At 36.6% G+C, this 27,889-nt stretch overlaps 1 protein-coding gene and 1 pseudogene across 1 annotated transcript in view; one reads left to right on the top strand and one right to left on the bottom strand.

Moving 5' to 3' along the window:
• Window positions 1–27,889, top strand: part of DMD (dystrophin) — a 2,138,536-nt gene that overhangs the window by 69,925 nt on the left and 2,040,722 nt on the right. The window lies entirely within an intron of this gene.
• On the bottom strand, window positions 774–1,180 carry LOC131502965 (10 kDa heat shock protein, mitochondrial-like; annotated as a pseudogene).

Below are 27,889 nucleotides of genomic sequence, written 5' to 3'. Positions count from 1 at the left end.
TATAAGCCTCACTTCCTGTCAAACTTCTGGTAGTTCTTGTTTTTAGACTTCTCTGTCAGGGATGGGACCTTATCCATGGGGGGTTGGGGGAGGGAAACCTGTGTGTTTGGCAATTTGTTCAACATTTATATATATGCAAGCCAAGGGCTGTAAAATGTTCATGGTTTCTTCAAAAATTTGCTAAATACTGGTGTTCTTTGACTCATTAGAGGCAAGGTACTTGTGGAGAAGACAGTCGAATATATTTTAGTATAAGTTTTTCACTTGGTAGATTAGACTTGAGAGAACATTTTCAGGATAAAATTTTCTTTACACACTTTTCATCTCAAATGTTTGTCCAAGTTGTCAAATGAAAGAAAATTAGGACTTCACTATAGTTTTAAGTTGTAAGTACTTGATAAGTCAGTTTCCGTTTCTTGGAAATCCCTGTTTACCAGAGGTACATATTGATACCATTCTTAGTACTTTGGGGGTATAAATTAAATTTAACTTTGTCAACAACTTCTTATAAGATCATGTTACTATTATTACTACTGTGCTGATACTCTATCACTTGGTTTCATATTCATCTTTTTTTCATGTATACGTTTTTCTTTGGTGATGATTATATCAGTATGCTAAAGCTCAATTTTGGAGACATTGGCTATCATTCGTTTGGATACCATTAGCTTATCATAAAAAAAAAGACATGAAAATTATTTACATGATGAATGATTCCACAGTTTCACTGGAATGGGCAGCTTCACCCGACGCCATATCAGTAATAATGTATTTCAGTCCACATACTTTCTGAGAATGTCGCCATCTCTAAATAGGAAATAATCCTTGTCATCTAGAACTAGTTTGGTGCCTCCATAGTCTGGGAGAGGAACTTGATCTCCGGCTTTCACACTGGATGGTTGAATCTCTCCACCCTTTCCTGTAGAGCCTGTCCACAAGCTGCTACTCTTGCTTAGTACTTTTTCTTGAGATTTTTCTGGAAGCATAACGCCTCCTTTCGTTACATTTTTGGCTGCACTACTTTGAACTAAAACTGATAGAGGAGAAGAAACTTTGTAGATGCCTGTCCTGCCAGGACTCGTGCTCCTGCAGTCAGTGCTCTGCCCTGAAGCTGCCCCGGATGCTGCAAGGAGACCCAGAGTCTGGCCCCAGGGCCACGTGAACATGGGACTATATTCATCTCTTTATAAATGTCTGATTAGTACTACAGATTAATAGTACTATGAATGGTGCCCTGAAGTCTAACCATTTGCTTAAAGGGCTAAAGAAGATATATAAATTAAAATCTAATTAGGAACAAAGGAAAACAATAAATCCATAAGGGCACCTGGGTAGCTCAGTCGGTTATGCCTCTGATTTCAGTTCACGTCATGATCTCACAGTTGGTGGGTTCAAGCCCCGCATCGGGCTCTGTGCTGACAGCTCAGAGCCTGGAACCTGTTTCGGATTCTCTGTCTCCCTCTCTCTCTCCCTCTCTCTCTCCCTCTCTCTCTCTCTCTCTCTCTCTGCCCCTCCCTCACTTGCACTCTGTCTCTGTCTCTGTTTCTGTGTCTCTGTCTCTCTCAAAAAGCAAAATTAAAAAGAATCTGTAGAAAACAAGATACTAGATCTTTTGTATTCATCGGCCCTTGTATTTGCTCTTCTTTGAATTAATCTGTTTTTGTTTTCTGCCAATGTTTCAATTGTAGTTATTTCCTTCTATGTATTCTTTTAAAAGATTAAAGTTGTACTCTTCCACTTTTAGATATCTTAATGTGGAAATCACTCTTACTTTTTTTTAATTTATTTTTATTTTTATATTTTTAATGTTTATTTTTGAAAGAGAGAGAGAGCAGAGGAGGGACAGAGAGAGAGGGAGACACTGAATCTGAAGCATGCTCTAAGCTCTGAGCTGTCAGCACAGAGCCTGATGCAGGGCTGGAACTCACAAACCATGAGATCATGACCTGAGCCCAAGTTGGACTTTTGACTGGGCCACCCAGTTGCTCCACTCTTAATTACTTTTTGTCCATAGTTCTTTTTTTTTTTTTTTAATTGAAAAAACAGTTGTCCTAACATAATTTTAAAAGGTCTTCTTTTCCCTATTTACATATTTGTAGTACTATCTGTATTGTAGATCAAGCTTAATATATCCTGGGTATCTTTTTCTGTTATTTTCTTCATTCACCATTTCCTGTGTCAACAGTGGACACCTCTATCACTGTAGATGTGTAACTAGCCTTGACATGGGGTAAGGCAGACTACCCTATCTTGTTTTTCACAGTTTTGTTAGATAACTTTAGTCATCTGAGTGCATGTGAATTACAGGCCAAGTACATAAAAGCCCCATTTAAAAAAGTGTTGATATATTTCCTGGGATTGTATTAAGTTAATTTGAGAAAAGTGGTATGTTACCTTTGTTTCAATGGTTTATTTATTTTTTGAGAGACAGCGTAAACATGAGAGGGGCAGAGAGATAGGTGGACCGGGGTTCCAAAGTGGGGTCTGCACTAACAGACTGACAGCAGTGAGCTCAAAGCAGGGCTCAAACTCATGAACTGCAAGATCATGACTTCTAAGGTGAAGGCTGATGTTCAACCAACTCAGCCACCCAGGGCCCCTTAAATTTGTTTTTTTAATTGTGATTTTGCCTTATGACATTGCTTGCTCTTAACATTAATAAAAATGCATTAAAGCTCTGGGTTTACTTTGCATCCATCTTGCTGAAATATATCTTTCAGAAATTCCTTCAAAGAATATGTGCAGGTAATAATTTTCTTAGTCTTTGAAAATGTTGTGAATAATAGTTGTGGTGCAAATTGTAGGTCAGCACATTTTTTCTTGTTACTCTTTTGAGCTTACTATTTTCTGTTCTCATTTTGATCCACAAAGTCACAGGTGATTATATCTTCTGCAGTCTGATAGTCATTTCCTTAAGATATAATACCTGCTTTTTACTAATGTAAGTCGTCAGCTGCGTTTCTTTAGCATGGTGTTCTGTAGTTTTGCTACAATATATCTGGGTGTAAATTTATCTTTTTCCTCCTCGGTATTCATATTGCACTTAGAACTGAGTATTCCTGTCTGTCTTCAGTTATGTAAAATTACCAGGCATTATTTTTAAATCTTGCTTTTCTGTAGTCCCACATGAGTCCCTTCTTTAGGAGTTCTTAGTGTTGGATATTAATGTCTATCTTCCATGTCCTTTGAATTTCCTTTTTTTTTTTAAAGTTCGTGTATTTATTTACAGAGGGCGGGGGGGAGGAGCAGAGAGAGAGGGGAAGAGAGAATCTGAAACAGGCTCTGTCCTGTCACACAGAGCCCAGCCTGGGCCTCTATCTCAGGAACTGCAAGATCATGACCTGAGCTGAAATCAAGAGAAAGGCGCTGAACTGACTGAACTACCCAAGCACCCCTGAATCCTCTGTTTTTAAATTAATTTGCTTCCCTGGGTTGTGTTCTCGAGGAGTTCTTTATTATTATACTTCTCATTCACTAATTTTATCTTCTGTGCAATCTATGATGTTTAATTGTTTTAAAATGGATTCATTTACTCCATTTGTCATTTCCAATATCAGAGTCAGTTTTTTCTCACAGTTACCAAATTATGTAGTGCCCTTTCACCCCTGCTTTTATTTTATGACTCTAGATTACTTTTCTTTTGATTTTTTCTTTTAATTTTACTACTGAAAATTGTCAACCTATCTTTTTAAATTGTTTTGCAGACACTCTGCCAGGATAGTTATCTCCCCTGAATCCGTGGCTCACTCATGGTGCTGGTGCTGGTATGAATTTCTGCCTCTTCTAGGCTTGCATTTGGTCTCAGTTTTCTGGAGGCTTTCAAGTTAAGAGATGGGCCTTTTTTTTTTTTTGCCATTGTTTTAATTGCTTCTTTTCCCCTTTTTATTCCTCCCTTTATTCCTCCCTAACTTTACTGGTGTCCTCATGTATTCCCTGGAACAGCAGTCCAGATGTTGATACTGTACTGTGCACATTGGGATGTCTGCTTTGTGATCATAATTAAAGTTCTTGAGGATTCAGTGCTCAAGTCAGATTATTTGGGTTTCTTTCTGGCATTGTGGTGTGTCTTTTTCTTTTTCTTCCTCTACGTCTAGTTTAATAGTTTCCTATAAAGATAGGACCTCAGGCAGCAGGTCAGCAACATTTTTCAGTAATATGTCCTTTCAAGAATGATTACTGGGTAGACCTGTACTTTAACCTGGGACTTCAAGCACTGATCTTAATTCTGGTTCTTCTCTTGAATGTGGACTCTTAGTGAAGGAGCCTAAATGCAGGCATACTGTCAGTTGGGGGAAAAGCACCTTTTAGGATGGCAGCTTTGGCATCTGATCCATGGCTCGTGCCTAAGCCCTGCTGTGTTACTGTGTGGGTTTTTTTTCCTGTTTTTATATTTTCTCTATCAGTGCTCTATATTTTAAACAGGTAATATGCGTTAAGGCATAAATCGTCATGCCATCTCAAATAGGGAGTTTCAATGCTTTCTATTTAATCAACTGGTATTCATTAACTTCACAAAATTAGAATTAAAACCCACAGAAATATACTACTAATACATTCATAAGAAATAAACCAGTTCATTATGTTTTAGGGGGCAGTATATGCATATTGTTCTGACATACTAAAAGTAACAATAAAGGTTTCTGTTTTGTCTTTGTCTTCCCTATCAAAAAGTTTAGTATCCAAATTTAAAAGTATTTAACAATTTTGCAGGAATTTGAGTTAATACAGGTAAACCTGGATTAAATGAATGTTTTCAAAAAATTATTTGCTAAGTACGATCTTTAATAAGAATATGGCCAAACCCAAAGTAATAACATCGGGTACGGGTAAGGATGTGGAACAGTAGGAATTGTTCCTTACCGGTGGGCATAAAAAACAGTGCAGCTACTTTGGAAGATAGTTGGCTGGTTTCTTAATAAACAAAGCATACTCATTTAAAAAAAAAATCTTACCATTGCAGCCAGCAATTGTGCTCCATGATGTTTATCCAAATAAGTTGAACACTTGTCCACAGGATAAACCGCCCACAAATGTTTATAGCAGCTTTGTTCACAATCGCCAAAACTTTAGGCAGCCATGTTGTCCTTTGGTAGGTTAATAGATCAATAAACTGTGGTCCATCCACACCATGGGAATATTGCTCATCACTAAAAAGAAATGAGCTTTTAGGCCATAAAAAGACATGAAGGAACCTTAAATGCATATTCCTAAGAGAAAGAAGCCAATCTGAAAAAGCTATATAGTGTATGGTTCCAACAATATGACATTCTGAACAAGGCAAAACTGTGCAAACCATAAAGAATCACTGGTTGCCACGGTTTGAAGGGAGGGATGAATATGTGGAGCACAGAGGATTTTTAGGGCAGTGAAACTAATCGATGATATTGCAATGATGGATATATCTCATTATACTCTTGTAAAAATCCATAGACTGTACAACCCCAGGAATGAACCCTAATGTAAACTGTGGACTGTGGATGATCATGTAACCATGTAGGTTTATCCACTATAACAGATGTACACCTCTAGTATGGGATGTTGATAGGTGGGTAGGCTGTGAATATGTGGGGAGAAGGAGTATATGGAAAATCTCTGTATGTTCTTCTCAAGTTTTCTGTGAACCTAAAACAACTGTAGAAAATAAAGGGTACTTCAAAAAATATTTACCAACACAAATCATGTTGTTTTAAGCACAGTTTTAAAACATGCTCAGTGTAGTACCATATGCTCATGAGTGTACAATAATTCCTTTGAAACTGCTTATCTTCAAACATGTATATTGAAATAAGACTTGTCCATATAATAGCAGGTACTTTATTTTCTCCTTTTGCATATATTTAATATGATAATTAATTCAACCTGGTATTATTCTGGCTGCTAGTCAAAGCCTCATACGTGTTTGTTAATTTGCCACTTGTTCCTTATACAACATCTTGGCTATTTAATAAGCACTTGGAAAAGTCAAGAGAGTCCTGCCCCAGCATGGGTCTTAATTGAATATGTACTGCATAATAGAATTAAATTCAGAACAAGCCATCAGTGGCAGATGATCCTTCAGTTATGAACAAAGCTTCGGTGGGAGGGATGGTGTAAAGGTGATAAAATGATGGCAGCAAAGGGCTTTGGAATATTGTATGATACGATTATATAATGGCTTTAAGGACACCCCAGGCTAAAAGTGGACCAAGTCCTCTCTGGGGCCGCCTGCTCTCATTTATTTGTGAGTCCTTTCACTGTAAAAACATAAGGATTTTTAGATAAAGGTTTCTATCATCTTCTCCCAATTTCTTTGGAGAATCTTTGAAACCCTGCCTCTGAGAAAATTAAGGAAGGTAATAATAATGCGGGTAGATGGTATCAAAATGCTCAGTGTGTTGTTGTTGTTGTTGTTGTTGTTGTTTTGTTTGATCACAGCTATCACTAATAGCAGAACTTGTGGTGTTGAGGATTAAGTTTTTGGTACAGGTAGTTCTCAGGTGGCTGTGTGATAACATACTTAAACATTTACAATATGCTTCCAAGCTGGAACACTTTGATGTCGTTCTGTCTGTGAAATAAATGGTATTGTGTAAAACATTACAGCAGATCTTGTAGAGTGAGTTGACAGGATGGCAGCATAGTTACTCACAGTTCAGACGACGACAATACAGAATGTAATGAGCCATAATGCTATTAGTTTTCCCTTGAGAATTTTCATGTTGTATTTTGTACAGTCCTTAAAATATCATGCATAAAACATTGTGCTGAAACAATAGCAAGTTTTATATTCATAATGTCATTAGGAGCCAACAGTTTAATAACTGTAGGAAACAATGGAAAATTTGCCTCAGACTCTTTTGGAAGGTGGGAACGAGAATAGCTGCTGCGTGAATGGTCCCGTCTGAAAGGCGCTCTGGCTAGATAAGTAGATACCGTAGTGTGACCCTTTGTTTTGCCGGGAATCTCTGTAAATGCCCGCTGGAGTGAACAGGGCATTTGAGGCTATGGCATCTTTAAGGAGAGGGTGAATCTATTGTACTCATCCTCGGTGCCCACCAGGAAAAAAAAAAAAATGCATCCCTCAGGTAATGAATTGACCACTAACTCAATGAAAGAGAGCAGGAGGCTTGGAAGAATAATGACTCCAGAATAGAATATGGAAATAACCATCGTATAGCAGCATTTGAAAAGAGCGTGGCTCTCTAATACCTTGGATTTGCTTCTGTTATGGTAGGACATAATTTCATCATTACGATTACTAACAGATGGAGTGATACATTTTGTTTCCAAATACTAACACAAAAGAGCAAACCACAGAACTTGATGAGAAGGATGCTACATTTGATATTTACTAGTGTATATGTGGCGCTAGACAAGTACTGAGAAATTAATCTCTTGGAATGAGCCACCATCGAACACTTCTGTCAAGTAATGCCATTTACTTTCCTTATTAACATAGTGAGCGATTCTGTTGGATCACTTAGCATGGTGAGCTTATTAGGAAAATAACATTGGTTCGAGCAAAGAACTCCTGTGACCTTTCTAAATGAAAATAGCATGATGCTCAAAATAATTGGTGGAAGGACCATCTCTACACACAAAGTGGTTTTGTGCAATCAACTGCCATACTGAGAAGAAACTTTGTTTTTTGTTTTTAATGTTTGGAATGCTGAAGATTTTTCTGTTTCTTTTCTATTGTAATTAAAGAGAATGAAAGTTGTATTTACATTAAATGCAGACAGCACCCTCCTTCCTGCAGTGAGTGTTTCTCCCAAATGGCTACCTTTTCCCACCTTGGTCTTCAGGAAACCCTTGATCACACTCTAAGAGTAGTTAGGCCTTTTTGAAAACAGGAAAATCAAAGGGAAGTTACATTTAAGATCTCAGAATTTTTGCATATATCATAAAATGATTACTAGGAATGCATTACTCAATTATGTATTCATAAATGGGCTAAAACATCTAGATAAAACGTGGTTAATGCTGAAGAAACTCGTTTATAAGAAGGACTGGGAAGAATCAGTAGTGGTCTGCTTGATCTCAGTATCCTAATACTGTATCCCTTGTGAGTAAATAAAACATTGTGTTTACCATCTAATGATTAAAACAGCGAGTAAATAATTTTGAGTAAGGCATACTTAATCATTTTCTCAAATATCTTTCTAAGCCACATGTTCAGATGAAACAAAAAAAAATTACTTTGTAAACATTGATATCTGAAACCTGAAACTAAAATATATAGGAATATATTTTGTCCTTCAGAGATGTGACACTCTCAGTTGAAAAGTCAGCTTCTATTTTAAATCAGGATTTATGTGTAGTTTATGATCGGTTTAAAATATAAATGTTTTATACCCCTTCTTGTCTAGCACAGAATGAAATCATCTTGAAGGATTTTTATTAATCACGTAAGTTAGAAGCCATATGTTTCAAGGAAAAAATATTTCCAAGAAATAGAGGTCTACTTCAGGCTTGACCCATGTTACCATCAAACCCAAGCATAATTTGCTCTGTGTGGCTGTTGAAAATTATGTTTTACATATCATTTACTATCCATTACACTGTATTACATCATGACTACTCACTGTTTTGTCTTTCATTTGTGCCTATTTGTTCATATTTTTAAACTAGACCAAAAATTTCTGGAAAGACATTTGTTGCCATGTCCCCATAATGTACCACATTGCAGATGGGAAATAATTCGACAATTGGGAGCGTATGAGATCATTTATATTTTTGTGTATAAATGTGTAAAAAGACTTTCCCTTGATTATAGTTATAAATATTATGAAGTATAACTGAGCTTGTGAGACTATCAATAAACCCAAGTGTCTATGAAATGTAAAGTCTAGCTCAAACATATGATTAAACTGTCAGTAGTAAAAGGAAAATGTAGAATCCTACTTAAGTTGTAAAGTTTTTCTTCCTTGGTGCATATAATTACCCAGAAATCAGTCTTTACCCAATATCTATTTAATGTGAGGAGCCGTAGGATAATTTTAAAGCTCATATATAAGTCCTAAAGGAATGAGGAATACAGGATAGAAGAGAATTATTCTGTGATGCCCTGTCTTCCAGTAGGAAATCGTGGAAGTCTCCTGAATGAGAAGTCCTGGGAATAGACTGAACGGGGAAGAGAGTACTAGAGGTTTACATTGCTACCTATCCTATTTTACTGAGGTCTGTGCCACTAAAAATTTGCATCATGGCCTTCTAGGAAGGCATGTGTGTATGGACTAACTAAAAGTCCAGCCACTTTTATGATAGTTCAGATAATAAAAATCACTAATGGATGATAAGGTGTTTTATTTTTCTGTTTTTCTTAAGTGCAGCATTGCATAAAATCAAGGAAATAAACACTTAATTCAGTTAAAGAATTCTTCTGGGTAGGCCACAGTACATGAGAATTCTAGAGTCCGGACTGTTGACAGATAAGTATACGGTTGGGGTGGACCAAGAGGTTAAGGGACTTGCCTAAAGTCTTGAAATTACTGGTGCATCAAAACCACACATATATTCTTCCTCCTTAGTCTCCTTGCTAGTGTTATTTCTTTTTTTGTTTTTAATGTTCCTGTTGGAACACAGGATAGTTCGCTTTTTAAGTTTTTTTTTTTTTTAATTTTTTTTTTTTTCAACGTTTATTTATTTATTTTTGGGACAGAGAGAGACAGAGCATGAACGGGGGAGGGACAGAGAGAGAGGGAGACACAGAATCGGAAACAGGCTCCAGGCTCCGAGCCATCAGCCCAGAGCCTGACGCGGGGCTCGAACTCACGGACCGCGAGATCGTGACCTGGCTGAAGTCGGACGCTTAACCGACTGCGCCACCCAGGCGCCCCATCGCTTTTTAAGTTTTTGACGAACCTTCATACTCTATTCTGGAATGGCCGCCTCTTTTAAATGTAACAGCCTTTCTACACCATGAAGTTAGGCCTAAGTATAGAGAAGGATAATGTATAAGAATAATAAAATGATTGAAAAAATTCTGTTGTTACATGTTACGCAAATGTTCATCTTTCCCATTGTTCATTAGTAAACCAAATATGTCTTTGACATGCTTTCGTCCTCCACATAACATGTCATAGGGTTTTTGTGATTACATTTGTTTGAAATGTTCTTGATATGAATAGTTTGCTTTTCTTCACTGTTTGACATGCTTGATATTTGGAGGGAAACAACTGTCTTTTATCAAGCTAAAACATTATTTTCTGGTTTCCAGATTATATTGAATAAAAATAGTACACTTTTATGTATATTTATATATTTGTCTTCTGTACATAAGCACACATATGTATTTGTATTATGGAGTTAAACCGCTTGTGGAATATTATACAGAAGTAATAATAGTCTGTATAATTTAGGCAGTCACAGGCCTTAGCAAGCTTAGAAACCATAAATCTCTGACATTGTACTCTTCTATCCATTAGGAATTCCCAGATGGATTTAGAACAAGGCCAAATCAATGTTGCAGTGTGTTTCAGTTGTAGAAACTAGACTTGTAATCTTTCTGAGTGGCTTTTTTTTATTACAAAAAAACAGTATCCTTAGTTTTGGGGTTTGATCTCTACACTGTTGACACAGACTACGTTTCCAAACATTGACAGTCTTTGTTCTATTCTTCATGGATTACAGAATATGCCAGATGTGTAGAATTTTCCTGGAAGAGTTGGAGTCACCCAAAAGTCATTAAAAAATTGAAAAATGAAAGAGTTACTGTTATGATACAAAGTAGTACTCATTGAAACTGAAATTCTTACACTTGCATACAGTACTTAGCTATTGTGGCTGCGCAGCTCTCTAATCTTATGTTCACACTTAGGCCTCACCATAAAGCATTTGTTACATTAAAAATAAGGAGGACAAACTGAAAACTAATAAAAGACAATGGAGAACACATCTGATTTACCTGCTAAATGCTCCTTTTATCTTTTGGTCAATGAATAGAAAAAAGGTAATTTTAGTGAGTTATTATCAACAAGAAAGATAAATAAACACAATGTATGCCGTTTTATTTAAGTTCTTGAATATTCAAACTAAGTTGTTTCCATTAACTTTCTAATTCATTGCCTGCTTTTTCCCACTTTTTCCCAGAAACTGGTTTTTGGTCATTGATTTTTTTTTTTTTTAGTTGAGAGAGACAGAGAGAGGGAGAGAGGGAGAGAGGGAGGGAGGGAGGGAGGGAGGGAGGAGGAGAGCACGCACCAGTGGAGGAAAGGGGCAGAGGGAGAGAGAGAGAATCTCAAGCAGGCTCCACGCCCAACACACAGCCTGACACAGGGGTCTATCCCAAGACCCTGGGATCATGACCTAAGCCAGAATCGAGAGTCAGATGTTAAGTTGACTGAGCCACACAGGTGCCCCTAGTCATTGTTTATTTTCTTATTTCTCGCTTTACTGAGCCCTAAAATTAGCCACGCACATTTAGCTTAAGTACTGGTACAATGTATAATCTAGTATTATAGAAGTACATTAGTTCTAAACAATAATGAAGAAGCAAAAATTGTATATTTATAAGCCACATTCTAGGATTCCAGGGGGAAATATTTCCATTATAATAATGTTAATGGGGTGCCTGGGTGACTCAAGTAGTTAAGCGTCCGACTATTCATTTCAGTTTAGCTCAAGGTCACACAGTTCATGGGACTGAGCCCTGTGTCAGGCTCTGTGCTGGGTGTGGAGCCTGCTTGGGATTCTCCCTCTCCCTCTTTCTCAGCCGCTACCCTGTTCACACTCTGTCTCTCAAAATAAATAAACTTAAAAAAGGCAAGCTAGTTTCTATTATTTATGAATTAAATTTATGCATGGGGAAAAAAGTCACATATCTGATAATAGAATGTACAAATAATACGCTTTTTTGTGTGTAGGGTGGCAAGAAGAATAGACCAAAAAGTTGTATTTACCCCATTTATCATGATATGTTTGAAAGTTATTTAAAACATAAGAACATCTTGATAATCTGTTTTGCAAACATGTTTTGCATGGCCTCAAGAACCTAGAGCTTTCCAATATACTTTAATTATGTAGTGCATTATAAAATAAAGCTTCATTTAGATTATGTTAGGCCATTTTATAATATAACCAAATGTGATATATCCTTTTATTTCATTTTAGTCCTACAGTGTTAGATAAGCTCAGTTGTGTTCAAGAAACTATGTTTTTGTAAACAGGATGGATGCTAATTCATTCTTTATTAGTCTTGAGGGGAAGTAAATTCTGACACACTGCCTACTCTGTTGCAAAACTAACCAAATCAAACAATTTATTCCACAACTGACCAATTCAGAGAGAAAACAAACCAAGCTAAAGTATCATTTTAATTTAAATTACCAACTTGTAAACTCTGAGAATAAATAGAGATGAACTCAAAGTCTAAATAATATTTATTTTTATGTTGAGCTGTTGCTAAGTTTCACTATATTTGACCAAACCAACCTAACTCTGTGCTTATGTAATTGTGAGCAAGCTGACATCTGCATGTGAGTACTTACTTCGGATTTTATGGTGATCATATTGCTATCAACATGATTTACAATTATACAGGAAGTAGCAATACTTTGATTTTGCTGACTTTCTTACTCCGTAATGTGATCTACGTTTTACATAATCAAAAATCAACTCTCCATACCGGTGGTTAGCCAAGGAATGGCAATTTTAAAAAAGCAAGAATTTTTTTAAAATTGGATTTTATTATGAAATTCCTTTTTACTTAAACTCTGGTATGCATCTCATCAGGGCTGATAGAAGTTTCTGAATCATTATAAAATCTCTTGAGTAGAAGTAATAATGGAACACATGAAGGGATTTCCATGCTTTTTCCCCCCTATGAAATGTTGAGATTGGTTAATCTTCATTACTTTACTGTCTTCCTACCATTGGAGAATAGCACTTGTGTATGTCAAACTTGAAATCGAAACCACTTGAGGTCTGTGTTAAATTTCAGATTCTGATATGGTAGGTTTGAGGTGTGCCTGAGTTCCAGCATTTTTAATGAAGTGATACTGTTTTGTCATGAATAGCAAAGGTATATGTAGACAGTGACATTCAGTATTGATTAAACTTTTCACTTAAACCTAGATAGCACTTAATAACCTTGGTAATTGCTACCCCATTCTTACTTTAGCAAATTTTTGTAAACATCTCAAACCCTCATAAAGATTATGATAGTACAAAGCCTAGGGTTTCAAGTTGGATATAACATTATTAAAAAGCCTCAGTTCCAACTTTGGGCATATTTCTCAATTCACTGGATCTCGATTTTCTTATCAGCAAAATGCATACGATCCTGCCTGTGTTACGTGGGGATGATGCTTTAATATGCCACAAGAATCATCTAAAATGAACAGTAGCTAACATGGAATTTAAAGTACGAGATTCCTTCTGCAAACGCCACGGTTTGTTTATATAACTCGGTCTATGTATGTATGTATGTATGTATGTATGTATGTTACAGGTAGATATAGTAGATACATACATACATTAATATATACACAGAGCATGCATGTGAGCTAGAACAAAGCAAAGAGACAGTGGTCTTCAAAGGTATAAAATGTATGAGTTCAAGAGAGTACAGACCTCCAAATGAACTCTTCACCATCTTACATTTTAACATTTATTGAGGTCTTATTGATATATTAAAAAATGCACATATATAATGTATACAATTTAATGGGTAGTCTTTTGAATTTAGTCTTTTGAATTTAGTATTTGGTAACCTGGTTGTGGGGTTTGGGAAAAATTCTAATTTAGATCCCTTCCAATTGATATACCATAGTACTTTGCAAATGATAGATTCAAGAAGGAATAAGTTTGTTCCTGCTGGAAGTTTTGTCACAGGACAATTTTCACATTATAGGAGTGGAAATTCATTTAGAACTGGCTGGCAGGTTAATTTAAAATCAATTCAAGAACTATGAATGCCTATTGTTAACTATTTTAGTTTGAAAACTCTGTAGGCTAATGATAGATGGCATGCTGTGATTGTGCATGTGTCCGTGCGTGTGTGTGTGTGTGTGTGTACACGAGAGAGAGAGAGAGAGAGAGAGAGAGAGATTGACATGCTGATATATGCTTCATCACTGAATTTTTAAATAGAGGAATTAAGTTATTTTAACTTGCAAAAATACAAAATATATTAAAATAAAGCAATAACATTTATGCTTTTATACAAATAATATTAAAAAATGAGATATTAAAAAATGAGAACAGTGAGATTCTCTGTTTTTTTAATACCCATCTCACTTCATATCTAAAACAGAGTGCTGTAATCCGCATGTCAGTGAAGTATTTCACTTATTCCTATATTTGGTTGTTACTGCTGAGTGACATGGAAATCCTATTTCACAAAGGTTTGTGTAGCAAAGATTAGAGTGCTCTACAACTACTAAATTGTTTCATTTCATACAAGCATTTACCTCAAATTTTTGGTGATAGGACTAATACCATGTATAATCACTTTAAAGTATTCTAGTCTTTTGTTGACTTGATGCATGAACAGCTTGAGGGACACTTAATCCCTGCTTATATCAAACTCCTTGTTGTTTGTATCACAGATAGGTGGGAGATGAGTTGATGAAATATACATATTTAATGAATAAGACACATCAAATAGTACTACAAATATATGTAACTGGCGGACAAAAACTATTCCTATCCTCACCATCCGTGGAGTTACTTCTAGGACAAAAAGATTGTAAAGTTAGAGACTGCAGGAAATTGTCCTATCCTGGAGTTTGATCAGACTGCCAAAATATAGAAGAGTTTGCCAGGTTTTTATGTGGCAAAAGAGTTACCATCTTACTGGTAGGTGGCTCTGTAAAGACCCCCCCCCTTTTTTTTATGCTTCTGGAGTGCCTTTCAGGACATAATCAAAACTGGGAGGAAGAAACAAAATACTGGCACTTGCCTTGTGTAGTAACATAAGATGGCAGGGGCAAATGAGCAGATTGTGTGCAAGTTGGAAAATGTTTCTCTTCTTCAGTGTGAATTATTCTGGAGTATACTTAATAATAAATGGAGACTGAGGCACCTGGTTAGCTCATTCAGTTGAGCATCTGAGTCTTGATTTTTTTATTTTTTAAAAAAAATTTTTTTTCTTTCCCCAACGTTTTCTATTTTATTTTTGGGACAGAGAGAGACAGAGCATGAACGGGGGAGGGGCAGAGAGAGAGGGAGACACAGAATCGGAAACAGGCTCCAGGCTCCGAGCCATCAGCCCAGAGCCTGACACGGGGCTCGAACTCACGGACCGCGAGATCGTGACCTGGCTGAAGTCGGACACTTAACCGACTGCGCCACCCAGGCGCCCCTGAGTCTTGATTTTGACTCACGTCATGATCCTGGGGTTGTGGGATCAAGCTCCATATTGGGTTCCATGCTGAGCCTGCTTGGGATTCTGTCTTTCTTCCCTTTACCTTGCTCACTCTCTCTCTTTAAAGAAAAAAAATAATAATGATAAATGGGGACTATAGGAGATGTATGAATCCTGGAGAAAAAGATCATTTTCAAAGGATACAGCCTCTTGCATCACGCTGCCTAGGTTCATATCTACCTTTCACTAGCTTTGTGTCCTTTAACAACCTTGAGATTTCCACCTATGTAGCTTCTCTGAGCTTCAATTATGTTGTCTGTAAAATGCTGATAAAAATGAACGCCTATGTTATGGAGTTGTTGTGAAGATTAAATTTCCATATTTCCCTGAATCTAAGAAATTGTCAATCATATGACATCATTTTGTGTACCACTACGAAAGAAGAAAAAATAAAGTAACCCCTAAACTGTATGCACCAATGCTTTTAAATATATACTCAATCGTAGAAATAATAAAAAGTGAAATAGGTCATCTCAGCATCCATCAAACCTAGTAGACAGTACTGATAAGGTACTTAAATCAGTATTTGGCACATATTAATTGCTCAGAATTTGCTGTCATGGGATAGAATTTCTCTCAGGGCAGATCATGTTTCCCACATAGAAAATGGAGGCCTTCTAAAAGGGATGACTCACAACAGGCTTCAGTGTGGAAGAGCAAACGTCGAAACTGGACAGTGTTCGCAAAGGACCCTTGTGTAAGGTTTCATTCCTTCCAGCTCTTCTGTTGCACAACACAGAGGTAAAAGCCCTTTTATAGTGGACCATTTTGCATTCTTCCCCCGCCTCCGAATTCTCTTTAATTATCCCCATGTACAAGTCATGCAAGGCCTGTGCTCCCACCCAGTTCCGTGTGGAGTTTGCGGAGACCACAATGGGGAGCATTTCACCAGGAGCTGGGACCCAGGCAGTGCAGCTGATGCACACTAGGAATAGCACTGTCCAGTAGCTCCACGTGGTGTCAAGGTTGGCCTTGAGCAGCTTTGTAAGAAAGAGTCTCTGAGAGTGATAAGCAGGGAACCACACCCAGAGAAGTAACTACCAGGGGATTTGTGATTTAGGAATAAATGTGAGGAACAAAACCTCTTTCTCCAGGATTTTATTTCTTTTTCACTTTTTTTTAAGTGTTTACTTTTGGAGAGAGAGAGAGAGAGAGAGAGAGAGAGAGAGAGAGAGAAAGAAAGAGCGATTGAGCGCCAGAGCACGAGTGACCTCGAGCAGAGGAGGAGCAGAGAGAGAGGGAGACACAGAATCTAAAGCAGACTCCAGGCTCTGAGCTGTCAGCCCAGAGCTCAGCATGGGGCTGGAACCCACAAACTGCAAGATCATGACCTGAGTTAAAGTCAGATGGTTAACTGACTGAGCCACCCAGGCACCCCTCTTCCTCCAGGATTTTAGAGAAAGGTGACTGTTAGAATGCCAGAAGTGGCTAATGGTTAGTTGGCATAAGTGATGAAATTTTTTCACAGTATATACAGTCTAGACTACTAGTGGTCATTCAATCATGTTAGTGATTTTCCTCTATTGCCTCACTTTTGAAAAGTATATTTTTATATTTCTGATATCAGAATATACAACAATAGTGATAGTATTAATACTTCTAGCTAACACATAGAATGTACTATGTTCCAGGTGCTATTCTAGATACGTACAGTTTACTACGTTACAAGTGCATTACTGGTGTTAATTCAGTGGTAAGTCTGTGAGCTGGGTGCAGTTGTTATCCCTCATGTAACAGTTGAGGAGACTGAAGTATGGAAAGGTTACTTCTCCAAAGTGTCAAATGTCCACAAACACACACACACGTATATGGCCACATGGACAAGAACGATTAGGTAGCAGAGATGGGCAGCATGGTCCTAACCATTACATTCTTAAACAATTTCACAAGACCATGGGATCGACATTCCTTCCCCCAAACAGTTTCTAAGCCAGTGATAACTTTACAACCTTACGGTAGCCTGAAGTTTAGAAAATGAATATGGTGACTGCATTGTGCCTACAGCCCTGTTCTTGTCTACCTACCTGTATCCAGGACCCCCAAGGGCCGTGGCAGCGGGCACGGATGTTGGCTTCTCCTGTGCATCTGAGTCTCAGCTGTGGCAAAAAGTGAGCTTGAGCAAGATTATTTTAATTAAACATTTTATTTTGACTTAATTGTAGAATTAAGGAGTGTTGTAAAGTATAATACAAAAAGATGTTGTATAACATTTACCCATTTACCCTCTACTGCTCTTATCTTGGAAATAAATAGTAAAATATCATGACATTTTAGAATGAATCCATCTTAATCAGAGTTCCCAGATTTTTCCTTGTGTTCCTGTGTGTGTGTGTGTGTGTGTGTGTGTGTGTGTGTGTGTGTCTGTGGTGAATTCGAAGAAATTAAAAAAAAAAATTTTTAGGATTCATTTCTGAGAGAGCGCAAACAGAGGAAGGTCAGAGAGAGGCAGACACAGAATTCGAAGCAGGCTCCAGTCCCTGAACTGTCAACACCGAGCCCAATGCGGGCCTCAAACCCATGAACGGTGAGATCATGACCTAAGCCGAAGTCAGATGCCTAACCACTGAGCCACCCAGGCGCCCCAGAATCCAATGCAATTTTAAAACATGTGAGATAGTGCCTCCACCGCTATAGTCAAAATTCAGATCACTTGCATGACCATGGGGTCCTTCCCGCTGCCTTTTTATGCCAACACCCATTTTCCTCCTTCCACCCTGTCCTGTCCTAACCCATGGCAACAGTCTGTATTTCATGTCTATAATTGTGTTATTTCAAAAATATTACGCAAGCAGAGTAGTATAGATTTGGAATTGGCAGCTCAGCCTAGTTGTCTTTAGATGCATCTAAGTTACTGCGTGTAGCAAATAGTTTCCTTTTTTCTTGTTTAAGAAAATTGAAGTATAGTTGACATACAGTGTAACGTTTCAGGTGTACACCATGGTGAATCACCAATTCTCTGCAGTATGCAGTGTTTACCACAATAAGTGTAGGTACCATGTATCATCATACAAGGTTATTACAACATTATTGACTGTGCTGTACTTTACATCTTTGTTTCTAACTCATTTTATAACTGGAAGATTGTATCCCTTAATATCCTTCACATATTTCACCCATCCCTTCCCCCACCCTCAGCCTTGGAACTACTAGTTGGCTCTCTTTATTCACGAGTCTGATGATTTTGTTGGTTCATTTGTTTTGTTACATTCCGTATGTAAGTGAAAGCATATGGTATTTGCTAATATATATTGCTGATTCATTTATTATGGATATCCCAGCGTTTATTAAAGGGGCAGAGAAAGAGAGGGAGATACAGGATCCAAAGCAGTCTCTAGGCTCTGAGCTGTCAACACAGAGTCTGACGCGGGGCTCGAACCCAGGAACCACGCGATCATGACCTGAGACGAAGTCGGACGCCCAACCGACTGAGTCACCCAGGCACCCCGGTTGGTTGGTTGGTTGGTTGGTTTTTAAAAAGCCACACAACTATTTTCCAGAGGTGGCTCTAGCATTTTACAGTCTTAGCAGCAATATGTAAGTCATCTAGTTTCTTAACATCCTTGTCAACTTTTGGTGTTGTCACTATTTTTTTATTTTAGCCAGTCTGGTCAGTTTGTAGTTTTGTCTCACCGTGGTTTTAATTTGCATTTCCTTAATGCCTAGTGATGCTAAATATCTTTTTTATATATTTATCATCTATATATATTCTTCAGAAGAATGTATTTTTTTTCAGTTTTTTCCCTATTTTCTTTTTCTTTTTTCCCTTTTAGAGCAAGTGAGAGAGTAAGTGGGGTGGGGGAGAGGGGGGAGAGAAAGAAAGAGAATCCCAGGAAAGCTCCACATTCAGGGCAGACCCTGACCCAGGGCTCGATCACACAACCCTAGGATCATGACCTGAGCTGAAATTAAGATTTGGATGCTCAACCAACTGAGCTATCCAGGAGCTCCATCCCATTTTCTAATTGAATTTTATTTTTTTTTACTTTTGACTTTTTAGTTACATATTCTAGTTACTTATCTAGGTCAGCAAAAGTGATAAGCAGGTATTTTCTTATAGTTCGTATCATTTCGTTCATCTTCTTAACAGGTTACTTCCCAGAGCATGACTTTTAAAATTTTGGTGAAATTTATTTTATTAATATTTCTGTTGATGGGTTGTGCTTTATATGTTAAGCATAAAAAGTCTTCACTTAAGTCACAAGTATTATCTCATATATATGTATACTACTAAAATATTTATCATTTTATATTTAACATGTCAGTTTTGCATAAAGGGTTAAACATAAGTCTACTTGCTCCGGTGCCCTTTCTTGAAAAGACTATTATTCCTTCATTGAATTGCTTTTACAACTTTTACAAAACTTTGTGGGTATGTTTGTACCAGTTTATTTCTGGGTTCTCTGTTCCATTGCATTGATCTAAAACTCTACCCCCCACCATTTCCAACTCTCTTTCTTATAATTGAGTAATAAGTCTTAATATTGACCAGCATGATTCCTGTCACTTTTTCTTAGTCAAGGTTGTTTTAGCTATTATGGGGTTGTGTCATTCCATATAAATTTTAGAATAAGCTTGTTTGTGTCTACAAAAATAACCTTGCTTGTGTTTTGATAGGAATTTCATTAAAACTACACATCAACCTAGAGAGAATCAACATTTTCACCACATTGAATCTTCCAGTCTCTTAACACGGTGCATCTCTCCACTTAGGAGATCTGACTTCTTACATGATGCTTTGCTTTCTAACAGTGCCTGGCATTGGGATTAGATTGTGTTTTCATGTTTCTACTATCCGTATAATGGCGTTATTGTCTGTTATGCATGTGATTAGAAAAAGAAAGGGAAAATAGGAAAGGGTCCAAAATTGCAGTTTTGAAAGGGAACTAATTTTTAAAAATTTAAGTCACTGTATCTAAAAATATACCATATGTGTATAATGTTGTAGTAATTTTAAATGATAAGGTTATAATTGTTTATAGACAGATTGATAGAGACCTATAATTTTTCATGAATGCAAAACATCTTTCTAATTACATTAAAGTCATGCATCAGGGTGTTTCTTAATCACTTTTTTAGCCTACAGTTTTATGATTCATGTTGTAAAATGAAGACTGGTCCTTATATTCTAATATTTATGAATAATCCCTGTATATTAAAACAGACAGCAAAGTAATTAGAGCCCAGTACTAAATTTAAAAGTGAATTAGAAATGAACTTTTAAGTAACTGAAAACCCTAAAGGCATTGTGTTACGTAAATAGGGAAGGGTCTGAGTCATTTTCTCCACTAAATGAATTATTTAGCTTAATTTAAAACATTCGGATTAATACAGCTTCACAGGTAATAACCTGGGAAAAACACAGGGTTGCTAGCTAAGATATTTATATAAAGTTCCCAACTTTATAGAGAAGAGGAAAAAAATTGGCCATTTTTGCCTCCCTTCCTCACAGTTATCTGTATCTCTTGAAATGGTTCTCCTGTGATGACATATATTTTTTAAGTTTTGATTTTAAAGCATCTTTTTATTTAAATGCCATGGGAAAATGTGTTAGCTTTTATTGGCTAGTTTAAGGGCGTAGATGCCAGAAAAAAAAAATTAAAACCATTTAGAATCAAGCAGTTGATACTTGACATATATGTGTAACTCTGGAATAAGGTATTTCATTTGTCAGGGTGTTGCAGAGTGGAGTGTGTTTATGTGTGGAGTGATGTATTCATACACACGTGGACACATGGGCAACTGGAGGTCTTTTATCACTCACTCAAGTACATTGTCAACAGGTCAATCACTATATGACTCTTGTTTTAAACTCTGAGAAAATCCATTGCTTTCAGCCCTTACTTCTGGAGTGAAAACTTTATATACAAATCAGTATGGGGGTGGTAAGTTTTTATTTCAAGTTGTAATAAATATTGTATACTCAAACCACCAGATAAAGCCTTGAAAAATGTAGACATTGTTTGCATACACAGAAACATGCTTCGTTATGAATCCCATTCATTTTCATCTTCTACTTTATTACTTCAAAGGGAGAAGCTGTTGATGTTTCTGATCTCCCTGTGTCAGCCATGACCCTGGCAAGAAACGGAATCTAGCACAGATGGTTCAGTGAAACCCAGTAACGGGACTACTTTCAGAGCTATGGGCAGGTTTAAAGGAAACAACAACAACAAAAAGGGCTGTTGGGGTTCATATATACTACCAGCAGTAGGAGACTGTTAAATGTCCCCTTACTCAGGTCTGAAGGATCAAGCAAAGGAGGTAGCATTTTCTAAATTCAGTAAGAGAGCATTGGAAGAGGGGATTCCTAACAAGACATTTAGGACTGTAAGCTGCCACTGTGAGAAATAAGGCCCAAAGAAGATGCAGTGGAATGGGGAAGAAATGCCTTTCTCTTTGCCTGCCTTTTTTTCTGATGGGTGTGCTGCCCATTGGCCCAAATCAACCAAGAGTAGTCAGCAAAGGATCTAATGAAATGTAACATATGGGGGATCAGCCTTGCAGGCACAGAGTAAAGCAAAGAAGGACATAAAAGTGGTTGGGTTCATACCAGCAAGAAGACAGGAGAATAAAATATTCAAGGCATAGAAAAAAAAAAAAACACCAACCTAGAATTCTGTATCATTGAAATTATCTCTCAGAAGTGAGGGAGAAATAAATACTGTATCAGACAAACCAACACTGAGAGGATTTGTTGCCAGTAGATTTGCCTTACAAGAAATGTCAGAAGTACTTCGGAGAGAAAGAAAATGATGTAGCTCAGAAACTGGGATCTACTTAAAGGAAAAAAAAAATATTAGAGAAGGGCTAAATGAAAGTAAAATAAAATCTTTTAATTTTCATACTCCTAATAATGTAATAGATATCTGTCCAAAATCATAATAGCAATAATGTACTGGGTGATTAGAGCTTACTGATAAAATAAATGAATGGCAGCAATGTTACAAATTTCAAGGAGGAGAGTGGACTAGTTTGTTATATATAATGTAGCTGCACTAGCTATGGGGAAAAATTGATTGCAGTGGGGATCAGAGAGAAAATGTCCTAATTCCCTACTTTAGTCAATGTCAGAACTGTCCCCTAGCTAGTTCAAGTTCAAGTTCACTTATTTTTAACCATAAATTATTTCATTTTATTCTTTTCCTAATAACTGAATGAAAATAGAAAAAAATGGGGTCTATAAAGTATAAGTGAGAACCTAATACAGTTTCTCTTTTCTAATGGATTTAACTACTACTAGCCTTGTCTCAATATATTTTTTCAAATAATATTTTTCTACAAACCTCCTTTTCAAGAACCAGTTGTATTATTAGATTTCCCTGTCTTCAAATGGAGGATTTATTCAGGTAGCCCTTCCCCCCCCCCCACATCACCTTTTTTTATTGTTTTACAAAGAGGGACTTATACCTATCTTTAATCTTACTCTGTTCTCCAGTTTTCTAAAGGTATACCTCAGAATTGGGAAATCCTAAAAAGTACTTCATTCGTGAATGTGACAGGAAACATAACTTGAGGGGCACCTGGCTGGCTCTTTGGTGCAGTCCTTGATCTCGGAGTCATGTATTTGAGCCCCAAATGGGGTGTAGAGATTAATTAAGAAATAAACTTTAAAAGAAAGAAACATGTACCTTTGAAGACAAAGATGGTAATGAAAAAGGCATATGTGCACACACATACACACGCACCTACATACATATTAAACCCAGGTTTAGTAACTTAGCAGACTTCTTAATATCCCAAATAAAGCTAAAAAATAAAGCTAACACTGAAACTTCACAATAAAATGTTTACTTTCTTAAAAAGTGGTGAAGGGATTATGAAAGCTTTGGTTGTTTTGAGAAGTTAATTGAATCCAACATATTATAGGAATGTAAACAATGGCATTTAATATAATATGGGTTATAGGCTATATTCAAGTCATGATACTTATGAATTTTTGAACACATGAAAAAAATTAAACCTAACTTTATGATATAAACCTATATCGACTTATTTTCTGTAATCCTCCTCTAAATTCAGACCATTTTTGAAACCTCATTTAAAGTCAAGTAAAATACTCTCTGTGGTTTCTGTAACAGGCTCCCACTTTCAGGCTTCAGTGAGTAACTATATTGCTTATGGGGCTCAGGAAAATTTTTGAACCAAATTATAAATGGTCATTATTTCAGAGGTTATTTTCATTTTTTTAAGTATTAAGAGTTTCAAAATAGAATGCCACTCAATTAGAGACTCAATCTGAATGAAGTCTCCACCCCCCAGCTCTGGGACTGTATTAGAGAAAATAGCATGTGTAGGTTCACCTGGTTCACAATTCCTCTTTAATCTTGCCTCCCCAGAAGATTTGTCAGGAGACTAATGAAGCCTAAGTGTCAGGGCCCCTCCATTTCACAGAACTCTTCAAAGACACTGCTAAAGCCTCCAGATAGCCACATGCTTAAAAAATACCCAAAACTAAGAAGGTCCTCAAATTTTAGGCCCCGTATATTTGGATGAAGATCACTCTCATAACTCTCACACTCATTCTGAGAATGACCCACTCAGCCATCACAAAAAAATTGTCACGTACGTTAAGGTTTTGGTATAGACGGAAACTTGTGATATTAAGGACACAGTAAATAGTGTAACAATTGCAGAGTTTGTTTTAACTTTTTTTCACAAAGAAATTAGCAAAGGATTTTGATTTCAGCCTACAAGTTTTGCTGAAGCTGCAATTTAAATGTCATCCACAGAGATTTATATTACTTCCGTTACTCTTTCTTGCACAGTAATAACTTGCTCTAGGTTTTCAGTACATTTACGGAATCTTTTTGAATATTAAGTAATGACAAAGTGTCATTTGGAGCATGTTTTCTCAAGATTCTCATATTTATTTTAAAAGGTACCCAGAATTCTTATTTGCAGATTTAAAGTCTTCTTGAACATTGTACTCTGTTACTATATTGTAACTTTGAACTGTGCTATTATTATACAACCTAGGCCCTGTAGCTTTTAAAACAAAAAGGAGCAGGAGCACCTGGGGTGGCTGGTTGGTTGAGCATCCAACTCTTCATTTCAGCTCAGGTCATGATCCCAGAGCGATGGGATCGAGCCACACATCGGGCTCTGTGCTGAGCGTGGAGCCTGCTTAAGACTCATTCTCATTCTCTCCCTCACTTGCACATGTACTCTCTGTCTCTCTCTCTAAAAAACAACAACAACAACAACAACAACAACAACAACAACAAAGAGGAGCAATTGCAGAGACAATTGTAAACATATTATTGCTGTCACCTAATCTTCATTAGACTTTACAGTATGTTTTATCCTTACTTTGCTTTGTGTGCATATATATCAGTGTCCCATACGAGGAGTCTGAAAACTTAGGACCGTGGGCCAAACTCAAGCCCCCATCTTTTTTATTTACTTAAACTATGTATTTTTTACATAACTGTAGATTCATATAGAATTATAAAAAAAAAGAGGTCTTATGTATCATTTTACTTTGTTCCTCCCTGTATTAACATACTATAAAACTATAATACAATATCACAGCCAGCTTATTGACATTAATTAGTACAATCAAGGTACAGAATATTTCCATCGTCACATGGAAACTTTATGTCACCCTTCTTTGTCCAGACCCATTATTTCCTTCCTGCCCCCACCTACTCTTTAACCCCCACAACCAGCAATGTGATACCCATTTGGATAACTTCGTTATTTCAAGCGTGTTATATAAGTGGGTTCCTATAGTATGTAACCTTTTAGGATTGGCTTGATTTACTCATGAAGATGATCTAGAGACTTTTCCAGATGGCTGTGTGTCTAAATAGTGTGTTCCTTTTTAGTTCAGAGTAGTATAGCACGGTATGGATGTGCCACACTTGGCTGAGCCTCTCTCCTTTTGAAGGGTATCTGATTTTCCAGTTTCTGGATTTTACAAATACTCTGAATACTCATATACAAGTTTTGGTGTGAAAAATAATTTTAATTTCTCTGGAGTTAATGCCCTGGATCGAAATTGCTGGCTTGTATGGCATTTATGTGTTGACTGTTTACAAAGCTGCCCAACTCTTTTTCATAGTAGCTGTACCATTTAACATTGCCATCAACAAGGAACCCAGTATCTATAAATTCTTGGCAGCATGTAATATTGTCAGTATTTTCTAACTTAGCCATTTTGATCTATAGTTACATCTCCCTGTGATTTTATTTTGTATTTCCCTAACAACTAATGGTACTATCACCTTATTTGCCATCTGTGTATTGTCTTTGGTGAAATAACTCTCTGTGTCTTTTGTCCATTTTGTAATGGAATTTTTTTGTGGGAGGTTGGTTTTGTTTGATTTTTGTGTCTTACGAGTTCTTTATATGTTCTAGTCTCTGCCTGAATATGTTGTTCACAGACCTTATTTCCTCAGGTTGTCTTTTTATCCCCTGGGAGGAAAAGTAAAATGTTTGTTTCTGTCTAGTTAATTAGCTCTTCCTTTTATGGACCATGCTGTTAGCATAAAATCTAAGAACTCTACCTAGCCCTAGATCCTAAAGATTTTCTTATGTATATATTTTCAAAATACAGTTTCATGTCTTACATTTAAATTCATCATCCAGGGGAGCCTGGGTGGCTCAGCTGGTTAAGCATCTGACACTTGATTTCGGCTCATGATCTCATGGTTTGTGAGTTCAAGCTCCCCAATGGTGCTCTGTACTGTCAACCCGGAGCCTGTTTGGGATTCTCTCTCCCCCCACTCCCCCCTCTGCCCCTCACAACTCACACTTTCCCTCTTTCTCTCAAAATAAATAAATAAACTTAAAAAATAAATTTATCATCCATTATTAGTTAATTTTATATAAGATGGCACACTTAGGTTTTCTGGCACCATTTGTTGTTCATTGGTATTTGTGCCACTGAATTGTTTCTGGATCTTTGTCTAAACCAGTTGGCCATATTTGTGTGGTTCTCTAAACTCCCATTGATCTTTGAGTCTTTGCAACCACCAGTGCCACACTAGTGCCTCACTATCTTGATTACTGTAGCTGTGTAAGTTTGAAAATCTGATAAACTTGCTTGTGTATTTTTGTTCTTCAACATTTTTATGCTAATTTTGTTGCCTTTACATATAAATTTTAGAGTGTTCTTGTCTATACTCTCTTGCTAGGATTTTGATGGGAATTGTGTTAAAACTGTGTATCAACTTGAGTAAAATGGACTATGTTGAGCCAACCAATGAACACTGTATGTTGCCTCAGTTACTTAGATGTTCTTTAATTTATTTCTACAGCCTTGGGTTGTTTTTACCATATACGTACAGTGTATGTTGTGTGAGATTGACACCTTCGTTTTTTTGTGGGGTGGTAAAGATTCTTATTTTTAATTTCAGTATCCCCTTGTTCATTGTTAGTATATAGAAATACAATTGTTTTTTGTACTTTTATCTTGTATTCTGCTACTTTGATGAACTCACTTATTCTACGAGGGTTTTTTTTTTTTGTAGTTGGCTTTTTATGTAGTAGAGGAATTTTCCTATTCCTCTCATTTGCTTGTAAGCAATGGTTTTATGTCTTCCTTTACCTATAGGTAGGTATGGGTCTATTTTCTTGCGTTGCCTCCTTGCACTAGCCAAAACTTTCAGCACTGTGTTGAATAAGAGTGGTAAGAGTATACATTCTTGCTTTGTTCACAGTACTAGGGGACAAGCATTTAATCTTTCACTATAAAGTATGTACTTAACTGTATGATATATGTAGGTGCTGTTTATTAAGTTGAAGAAGTTCTTTTCCTATTTTTCAGAGAGTTTATTTCAGACACAGATGTTGAAATTAGTCAAACAATGTCATGCATCCACTGATGAAATCAAATGATCATTCTTCTTTAACATTTACTGTGGTGGGTTACAATAATGATTTTCAAATACCAAACTAGCTTTTCATCCCTGGAAGAAACCCTGCAAGATTATTTTGATATGCTGCTGAGTTTTATGTGCTGAAATTTTGTTAATTTTTGCTTTGGTATTAAGGAATATTAATCTCTAGGTTTTTGTTCTGGTGTTTTTTTTTTTTTTTGTTTGTTTGTTTTTTTGTTTGTTTGTTTGTTTTTTACATTTTACTATCAGGCTATTGCTGGATTCATTAAATGTATTCTGTATTGTTTTTATTTTCTGGAAGACTGTAGAATTGGTGCTGGTCCTTTTTTAAAACTTTGGTAAAACCCTCTGGGCAAGGAGATTTATTTTTCAGAAGTTTTTAAACTTCTGAAAGTTCCATTTACTTATTATATGGCTTTTTTAAACTTCTAAAAGTTCCATTTACTTATTATATGGCTGTTCAAATTATCTATTTCATACTGGGTGATTTGCAGTAGTTTGTGCTTTATGAAGAATTAGTCCATTTTATCTAAATTGTCAAGTATGTGTGTGAATAATCGCCCCACAGTGTTCCCTTATTATCTTTTTGATATCTGCCCAATATATAGTGATATCCCATTTGATTCTTAACATTAGTAATTTGTATGTCTTCAGTTTTTCTCCTTTGTCACTCTTGTTAGCACTTTGTCAATTTTACTGA

The sequence above is a fragment of the Neofelis nebulosa genome, chromosome X (genome assembly GCF_028018385.1).
Source record: "Neofelis nebulosa isolate mNeoNeb1 chromosome X, mNeoNeb1.pri, whole genome shotgun sequence".
Lineage (NCBI taxonomy): Eukaryota > Metazoa > Chordata > Mammalia > Carnivora > Felidae > Neofelis > Neofelis nebulosa.
The sequence above is the reverse complement of the archived record's forward strand: the minus strand, read 5'-3'. Positions and strand labels throughout refer to the sequence as shown.